Source organism: Miscanthus floridulus, chromosome 10 (assembly GCF_019320115.1).
Source record: "Miscanthus floridulus cultivar M001 chromosome 10, ASM1932011v1, whole genome shotgun sequence".
Classification (NCBI taxonomy): domain Eukaryota; kingdom Viridiplantae; phylum Streptophyta; class Magnoliopsida; order Poales; family Poaceae; genus Miscanthus; species Miscanthus floridulus.
Window position 1 is genome coordinate 52,650,474 of NC_089589.1, and position 10,351 is coordinate 52,660,824.

General features: G+C 40.4%; 1 long non-coding RNA gene across 1 annotated transcript; it reads right to left on the reverse strand.

Moving 5' to 3' along the window:
* Positions 1 to 3,740: 3,740 nt before the first annotated feature.
* On the reverse strand, positions 3,741 to 5,153 carry LOC136485542 (uncharacterized). Its single transcript, XR_010766471.1, has 2 exons — positions 4,948 to 5,153; positions 3,741 to 4,291 (listed from the first exon to the last, which is right to left on the reverse strand). It is a non-coding gene; the product is annotated as an uncharacterized lncRNA (long non-coding RNA).
* Between the last annotated feature and the right edge of the window lie 5,198 nt (positions 5,154 to 10,351).

Genomic DNA, 10,351 nt, shown 5'->3' on the forward strand with positions numbered 1-10,351 from the left:
GGATCCAAAAATACCATCTACAGAGTGATTTGAGAGTACTATAAAAGGAGAAGGTAAGCTATGTTTTGTTTTCAGAAATCCTAAAATGTTTCTCCAATTGAGTTGACCGAAGGAAGATGGTGATCTGTTTCAAGCTATTCCATTCTCCAACAGCCCAAAGTTTTATGGTAGTCACTTTGAATCCTGCAGTACATGCATGACTAGGAATGGTTTTATGTTGATGTCTTGTCCTAAGGTTATGTCTTGAGTAATCCATCCTTTTATCGAGGACGAGTAAAATCCTATGTGTGGGGGAGTTCTTGACGGTAGTTAACATACATTATAAACCATCAATATAACTTGTATAAATGGTCAAAATAGATCACCAATGTAGACTTAGCGGTTTAAACTGATAAATTCCATGAGTTTTGATAAATCTATGTTTTTAGCAAGATTTAATCAAAAAACCGCTAAGGAGGACCTAATCGTCAAAGGAAATCACGGAATCCCGCCACGGTACCTACGTGGGAAGACTCTAGAAGGGTGCAGAAGGTGAACCACCGAAGCAGGCCACATGTCTCTGACAAGTGGGGCCGCCCGTCCTATGGGTGGGGCCGCTCGGCCCCTGTGTGCCCCACTGGTCAGCCTCCTTCGTATGTCGGTTGTCCACTGCCTTAAGGATTGCGTCTCCACCGTTGCTTAAGTCGGTTTGATCCAAGGGCTCACATTTGATGCCTAGGGCTATATATACCAGCCTTCCCCTGGAGGCGATGCTCATTTGATCCTGAGAGCTGAGAAGCTAGAAACCCTAATTTCCTATGCCCACCAGGATTAGAGCTAGCAATCAAGAGAAGATTTGTCCTCCATAGGATCTAGTCTTGTTCTAGAAATAGTGAGATAGTGTGAGGGAAGAGTTCTAGAGGAGTCCCGGCCTATCGGTGCTCTCTCTACGCTTGTACCCTGGCGGAATCAAGTTCTTAAGCTTGCTTATGAGATTTCTCTGGTAATCGACTTATAATTCAAGTAAGCATCTTGTTCATATTGTTCTTCAGGTTTGTGAGTCTCTTTTGAGTACTTTAATCCTTGTAGCTCCTGGGTTAAAGTAGTATTCGTAGTGTAAGCGTGGTGCTTAGACTCGGTTACTTGTAGATGTACCCTATTTTCCGGATCGGTGGTAGCTCGTGAGGGTGACTTTTATAGCCTCATTGAATCCTCTATAGTCCACCTCCTATTAGTAGGACTAGCAGGACAATATTGCTTTAGGAAATATACTATGCCTTTGTTTTCTTTAGTAATATCCCCAGAATTGAACAATAGAAGACAAAGCTTACCGAAGTTAGAACTAGAAGACCTTAGCAGTCTCCTCTATGCTCCTATTTTCTAGCCTTTATTGTGGAGTTGGGATAAGTTAGATTTGGTTATTCTCACACACGTTTCCTCAAGTTCGATATAAAACTGGGTACTCCCAGTGAAGTGCTACATCGGTATAATATCCGTACGCTTGCTCATTATTCTGTGTGCATTAATTTATACCAACAGTCACTCTTGAGTGCATATATGAGGACTTGAAGTCCTAGTTGTGTCCCTTCCGTCCGAGTCAGTATCTCTACTACGCACTAACTAAATGCAAGCTTGGAGCTATAGTATGCTGTTGTTATCTACTATATTGGATTGAAGTCCAACATTCCACAATATGCTTGAATGCATATCACTGAACTATGCTCCCGCCGAATTTTACTCTATGATGTCCATATTATTGTGTGTGAAATAGTTATCCATATTAAATGGATAAGATCGAAGTGTGGAAAGAAGAGATGTTGTCTAGTGCGATGTCCTTCAACAGGAGTTGAACATCAGCATGCACTGCACTGAATTGTTTTTCAGATAACTTGGAATTTTGAAATATGTACCCCATGTACACTCAGAATATAGCATCGGATGGTGATGGGAGGCTTTTTCTACTCTAGCTTCACTATTTGTATTGGCTGAGAAAGAAAAATGATAACTTGGAATATGTACTTCTGTTTCACTCAGCTTTAAGTGTGGGATGATGGTGAGAGGCTGTTTCTACTCTAGCTGCGCTACTTCGTTTTGTTTATTGAAAAACAAAAGGATAACTTGGAATACATACTTTGTGTTTCACTCAGCATCTAGCATGGGACGGTGACGGCAGGCTATTCTACGCTAGCTGCTCTAATTTTGTTGGTTGAGAAAGAATAATTATAAAGGCTGCGAATTACGAGTAACTTTGTTAGATAGGGTTCTTTCAGTAGAACCAGACACCTAGATTCAAGCTCTAGACTCAACACATATGCTTATATTTTCTTATGATTTAATTAAGTAATAACAATGTATGCCCACATGTATGCATTAATTAGTACAACTAGTGTTTATCCTGCTACTTGTACTTACTCTTCCTCTCAGACTCAGTGACTATGTTTATTTCGTTTCTTGTAGTTATCCAAGTTGGATATCTCTCCTTTGGGTTAGACAAAATGTGTAACATCCCCAACCAAGATCCGCTCATAGCCTGGCCAATCTTTAGCACATTTTAGTCCCTCCGGTTCCTAAAAACAAGTCATCATTTTGAGGTTGTCCTAGGTCAATCATTTTGAACCTTGACTGTATATAATTTTTATACGTTAAGTGTGAAAATTTGAAAATGATATTAGTATATTTGTCTCGAAATGTGGTGTTATAAAAGTACTTTGGCTATACTTTATAAATATTTGTGTTTTGAAGACCGTGCCAATATCCAAAGCGACGTGTATTTGGGAAAGGAGGGAGTATTCCTACATATAGTTTCATTTCTCACTATGTGGGAAAGATAATAATCATTGATGTGGTATGTTTGAAATGTCAAGTTCATGCGTTGGTCGGAAGGCAGGCATGAATAAAAACTCAGCGATCAGAAGTTGAGAACCATTCTATTCTACCTAACCTAGCCTAGCACAGTGAAGTGCTGATCTGATCTAACTACTGTGAGAAAGTCAAAGGAACATTGCAAAATTTATTCCAACCATAGCTACTGTGAGAAACCCAAGGAAACAATGTAAAATTTATTCCAACCGCTGATCCTACATAATCGTGTACTAGCTACGTTATGTATTTTTGATCTAACCGTGACACTTATAACCAAGTAACAATGTATTTTGTGAATTGAGCGTAGCTCAGCTGGTTAGGTTCTTTGGTGACCTATCTATCCTGATTCTCAACTTGGACGATTGCTCATATTTTCCTAGATTTATTTCAGGACTTAACGGCACTATTCTTTTATTCCTCTCGGAGATACTCATAGGGTAGGGTTACTCACAGATGGTCATGGGGTAGGGTTAGTGCGTGTATATGAGTGTCCACATCTGTATTGAGTCGCAAAAAAAGAAAGCAACAATATACTTTGTGGATAATTTAGGGGGGGCAACAGATAACCAGGAATATATCTATGTGGAAACTGCTACGCATATTTACTTTCTGAATCACTAAGGTTCGCTCCAGATGAACATCTATTGAGTAAAACACTGGCTAGCAATCTCCAAACAGATAACCAGGAATAAATATATCTTTCTGGAAAGTGCTACGCATATTTACTTTCTGATGAATCACTGAGCTTTAGCTCCAGATGAACATCTATTGAATAAAATCCAGATAACGTTTTCACTGGCTAGCAATCACCAAAAAAATCGGACCAGCGGGGAAAACGAAACACACAACTGTTCAGAGGCAAAATCATAATATGGAGGTTCTCAGTGGCAAGTCCAAAGTTCATCCGCCCTAGACAGAAGTTAGCAAATAAGATAGTAGCGAACTAAAAAATTTCTACTGTTCCCATAAAAAATTTCTAATATTAACTGCACAATTAAAAGATTATCTGGCCTCTTTACACCCTCTGTGGGTCGTCTAAAACTGAAAAAATTACACCTAAACGACGAAACAGGATCCTCAGTAGTTTCTGAAAGAAGCCTCCTAATGACATCTTCTTCTTTTCGGTAACACAGTGCCCTCAACTAGAAATAGTGTGTGATGGAGCGTTGTGTTAACTGGATCAATATCTTGAAAGTACAACACACCTGAATGTCTTCATTATGATCTATCTATCCCAGACATGAAGGGCACCTGAAGGTCCGTACATAAACAGCAGCTTCAGCCAAGCATACTCCAACATTAGCCCAGAATTTCTTCGTGCAAATCAGTACTTGTCTGGACTGTTTTCCTCATTTTCCAGCATTTGTGTTGTAACATCCCAAAGGAACTTTGGTTCAAGATCACTGATTCTTGATAGAGTGTTCACCTCATCTCTAATAATGATAAAACCCTGCATGTTCGTAATATTGTCTACATAACAAAGTAGATATGCTAGATCACAAACTGATGAACCTAATGGAAATTGCAAAAGGACCTGGAAGGATTATTGGATAGATAGAGGAATCGATGCTGATTTGATGGAGTTTGTGGATAAGAACTAGTATAACTAGGAACTGGAGCAGATACCGAACACGAACAGAATTGGGGAGCAGATGGGTGTGAAACAATAAAAGGTTGTAGTGGATGCAACAAGTGGATCGGCCTCAAGTAGTAGTTTTGTTCTACTGAAGAGAGTAAATGAGTGACAGAGTTTACAAACCAAATCTGTCTAAAGGAGACTAGCAATTCATTCTGCACATACAAAATTATGACAGCTTCGTCAAAACAAAAATAAATAATGTGCCGCGTTATGTAATCATAAGGAAGTGATGTGGCTGAATTTGCTTATACAGTTATACAGTCACAATACCAAAGTCTGCGCTGTTGCACAACATAATGCATAACTTCAGTTTCTATGTAAGGATGGCTAAAGAATATCTGTTCGGATAGAAATAGCGCACATCTTTGGTTTGGGTTTTATCTCAGCTATGTCGCACAGCGGTTGCTAAATACTGAATGGATTGCAGGGGATGTAAATGAATTGCAAAATAAAGTGAATGCGGCTACCTGTGGAGAGGCCAGGGACGGGCTGTCTGCTAGCGCTCGGCCACTCGGGGCTACCTGCGGTGGCGGATCTACGGCCGCACAAGGGCACATGGCGGAGACAATGATCGGTGCCTCGGCGGGTGGCGCCTTGAAGAAGCGGACAGCAGCAGAGAGCCTAGAGCGGACGCACGGGTGGCACGGCAGTTGTGGCATGTAGCGGTGCTCTTGGCCTCGCGCTGGGGCGAATGGCTGTCGCCGGTCGGCCGATGGCGCGGAGCTGGTTGTGCGTTATGTCATGGTGGGCTAGGGCAACTGTTGGTTGGCTTAACTAACTTGGGCCGATGGCCGATGGGCCGCCTGGTGGGCGGGTGGCCTGGTGCCGGTACAAAGTTTGAATACTTCAGGTATCCAATTCGATAAGTCTAATACACGATCGGTCGCGCTCAGCACAAAACGCGCGACCACTTGGTGCCCGCGGGACACATTTCCACGTGCATGGACCGCGCAAGTTAATGGGTGTGATTAGACTTTTGTCGTGAGATGGGCTAAAGTACGTGAATTGCACAGCACACGAGTAGGTAGGATAGACATGTCACTTTCACTCATGATGGTCAGCACAGTGTAGTCCCTGTTTGTTTGTACAAACTCTGAAACTCATATATTTTCTTTTAGTGGCCATAACTTTCTCATATAGTGTCTATTTTTAATTCAGTTTGCACCACTATTTTTTTCATTGCCTCAACCTTCCCATAAAAGCTGTAGTATCTGAACTCACGCATCAACGCACACCACACGCACGCAACTCACTGACTCACATCCGGCCCCAAGTGCGCAAGCTAGAACTACAACCGATACCTAGGCTATGAAACACGGTCGAGAGATATGACACTTGTGGCACATCCGTCTGAGGCAACGAAATTTATTAAGGGAACACTGTTCACTGGTGAGACACCCGAGTTTGATCCCAGGGATCGAAATCGGTCGGGCAGCTCTCCCACCGGAGCAACTGCCACTGGGCTACGAGCCCGTTCTCCGCCACTATGTTTCTTATGATGAGATCTATAAAACAAGACCCATGATCCATATATTGTGGGAAAGTTTTATATACTGACAACTTATATTAGCTCTACAGTAGATACTTATTATGTGTAAACTTCTCAGCTATTATGTACATAGGTTGCTACAAAAATTGGTTTTACTCTCATATTGTTACTCACATAGATTATTTGCGTAAGTTGTCACGTTATCTCTATATAACTTGCTACCAGGCAATACATAAGTCACTACCGGAAACCGGCGATTTGCCGAGTGCCGGAGGCTTTGCCGAGTGTATTTTATCGGGCACTCGGCAAAGACCGTGTTTGCCGAGTGCCAGAAAAATACACTCGGCAAACAAAAACACACGGCAAAATACGTCTTTGCCGAGTGCTATTTTTTGGCACACGGCAAAATACGTCTTTGCCGAGTGTTTTTTTCTGGCACTCGGCAAAGAGGCTTTTTGCCGTGTGCATTTTTTTGGCCCTCGGCAAATCAGTTTTTCGAAGCAATTTTTGAGGCCCTAAATGAATTCAAATGAAAAACTTTTCAACTACAAAGTTGTATAACTTCTCAAGATCTACAAAGTTTATTTTGGTCATTTCTTCATTTGACAAAGCGATAATAACGTTGTTCACAAAATCTACATCACTCATATCTCTCATATTAGTTTCATGAAAGTAGAAGACAAATATATAAGATTTGTGAACAATGTTACTTCCACTATGTCGGATGAACAAATGACCAAAATAAACTTTGTAGATCTTGATAAGTTATGAAATTTTGTAGTTGGCAACATTTTGATTTGAAATCATCTTGTCATGCAAAACTACGTTTGAATCTCTCAAATTTAAAATTCAAATTTTTCAAACGACCTCGGATGGAAAAACTTACTAAATGAAAATTGTAGATCTCAAAAAGTTATGAAACTTTGTAGTTGACCACTTTTTTATTTGAATTCATTTAGGGCCTCAAACAAGCAATTTACTCTCAGTTTGCCGAGTGCCTTTTTTCTGGCACTCGGCAAAGCCGTATTTTGCCGAGTGCCTATGTTTTGGCACTCGGCAAAGAGGCATTTTGCCGTGTGCATTTTTTTGGCCCTCGGCAAATTAGTTTTTCGAAGCAATTTTTGAGGCCCTAAATGAATTCAAATGAAAAACTTTTCAACTACAAAGTTGTATAACTTCTCAAGATCTACAAAGTTTATTTTGGTCATTTCTTCATTTGATAAAGCGATAATAACGTTGTTCATAAAATCTACATCACTCATATCTCTCATATTAGTTTCATGAAAGTAGAAGACAAATATATAAGATTTGTGAACAATGTTACTACCACTATGTCGGATGAATAAATGACCAAAATAAACTTTGTAGATCTTGATAAGTTATGAAATTATGTAGTTGGCAACATTTTGATTTGAAATCATTTTGTCATGAAAAACAACGTTTGAATTTAAAAATTTTAAAATTTAAATTTTTCAAAAGACCTCGGATGGAAAAACTTCCTAAATAAAAATTGTAGATCTCCAAAAGTTATGAAACATTGTAGTTGGCAACTTTTTGATTTGAAATTATCTTGTCATGCAAAACTGCGTTTGAATTTCAAAATTTTAAAATTTAAATTTTATAAACGACCTCGGATGGAAAAACAACCAAAATAAACTCTGTAGATCTCGAAAAGTTATGAAACATTGTAGTTGGCAACTTTTTTATTTGAAAACATCTTGTCATGCAAAACTACGTTTGAATTTCCAAATTTTAAAATTCAAATTTTGTAAACGACCTCGAATGGAAAAACTTCCTAAACTAAAAGTGTAGATCTCGAAAAGTTATGAAACTTTGTAGTTCACAACTTTTTTATTTGAATTCGTTTAGGGCCTCAAACAAATAATTTACACTCGGTTTAGTATAATATATTGGGAACTAAAACGGAATCTAGACACAAGTGACAGTGTGGTGTAGTGGTAAAGGAGGTTTGTGCGTAGCAGGAGGTCTCGAGTTCGAATCCCGTCGGCCACATAGCCGTGAAATTTACGCGAAAAAAGCCGAAGATGGATGGGCGCTGACCGGTGGGGGCCTCCATCAATTAAAAAAAATTACATTTTTTTTGGGTAAAAATTCTCATTTTTTTCGGGTTTTTTTTCGGTTCCAACTTTGCCGAGTGTCCGGCACTCGGCAAAGCCTTTGCCGAGTGCCCGACAAAAAACACTCGGCAAAGACGTCTTTGCCGAGTCATTTTTTTCCGAGTGTAATTCGCCGAGTGTTACACTCGGCGAACAATTCGCCGAGTGTTTTATGCCTTTTGCCGAGTGTTTGGGACACTCGGCAAACTCAAGAAGTCTGGTAGTGAGTTGTACTTTTTGGACATAAGTTATTACGCAACGATCACATAAGCTTATGCATTTTGTAATGAGGAGTAATGGACGAAAGATTACAAGAGCTGGATACTTATGTATAAGCTTTGTAACTATTATGTACATAAGTTGCTACAGAAATGATATTTTACCCTCATATTGTTACCTATCTAAAGTAACTACATAAGTTGTCATATTGTCTCTATATAAGTTGCTACTAGACACTACATAAATTGTTGTATTTTTCTACGCACAAGTTATCACGTAGCCATTACATAAGTTTACATTTTTGTTTCCATATAAATTTGCTACTAGACAAGTAGACATACAATATAAGTTGCCACATAGTTCCTACATAAGTTTCTCAACAAAAACAAAACCATCACGAGCCCCCTCCTCGGCATCCTGTGTGCTCCCCATCCCTTCCATCCCTCCCTGTGCTGTTCTCGTGAGATTGGCATAGGGTTTCACCAGTCCGCTGCCCCCCCACCCCCAGTCTGTAGATGGCCCCTCCTCTAGGCCCCTGCCACCCATTGTGGAGCGTCGCGGCACCTACCGCCACTAGTAGAGAAACGACCTTTAATCCCACCTCGAAATTTGGCTTTAGTCCCGGTATTTTTCGCGTCCAGGAGTAGACAGACCTTTAGTCCTGGTTTATAGCTCCAACCAGGACTAAAGGTCCTTGCCCAATGGCTACTGCGGCAGGCTTTTGCTGCAGGGGACCTTTAGTCCCGGTTGGAGCTACCAACCGGGATTAAAGGTTCACTTTTACTCCCGGTTTGTACCTCCAACCGGGAGTAAAAGTCTACTCCCGGCTGGAGGCTCCGTCCGGGACTAGAAAGGGACATTTAGTCCCGGTTTCTGTATACAGCTGGGACTACAGTTCCCCTCCTATATACCCCTTGTTCCTCCCCGAGCCCGAGCCACTTCGAGCTCAGTGTTCTTGCTTCATCGTCGGCCTCTCTTCTTCCTCATCACCGGTGATCACAAGATTTCTTCCATTCCTCCATCGATTCTTCGGTTCTAAAGGTTACCAACTTTATACTCTCATGTTTCATCAGTAGCTTATTTCATTTTGTGGACTAGATATATGTGGTTTTTTTATGGTAGATGTTTTTTTATTTGTAAGCCATTTAAGCTCAAAATCACTTTAAAGTTTGCATATTTGGATGAAGGAAGGTTAAAGTACTTATTCAAAACTAGTATTGAGCTTTCATTTCTAGCATGCATAGCCCACTTCATGCTTTAGAGATATAGAGAATTTTAGAGTTTTTTTTTAATTTTATTTGTTTATAAAATGAGAAATTTATATTATATTAAAAATAAGTATAGAGAGTAGATGGCAACTGCTTCCGGGTCCTTGGCCTCTCATCGGGTTACAAAGCGACTAAGGCTGGACCTCCTTCTCATTGCATGCGACAAGTGTGAGGAGAAGATTGTGATGGAGTACTGGGTGAGGAAGGAGTGTCCCAACAAGGGCCGTATCTTCTACAAGTGTCCGGATCGCAATGTGAGTTATTTTGTTGCATTTGATGATTATGGTTAATTTATACTTATTTTCATGATGATTGTGATTAAAGTTCTAATTTTTTGTTTTAATTTCAGTGGGATGGCACTGGATGTTCAGGCTGGTACTGGGAGGAAGAGTATGTTGAACACGTGCAAAACTCTCTTGCACAGGCGGTTACGGCGGCTGATGAGGCAGTGATCCTGCGGAAGAAGCCCATAGATGTTAAACAAACGCAAGATCTGTCTGTTTTAGTTGGGATTGGTCGCGAAATTCTTATGCTGCTGAAGTGCATTTTAGCTTTAGTTTTATTAGTGATAGTTGGGATTGTCTACATTGTAGCGAGACTTTCATAAATTAATACCTTGTGTGGTGGCATGCATGTCGTATAATTAACTAATTATGTTCTAGGTTTTAATATGGTATGTATGTCATGTAATGCAGATGAGACGGTATTGGATGTACAATGCTGATCGCCGCTCCCAAGAGTTCATTGAGGGCGTGCATTCTTTCTTACGTGTGGCCGA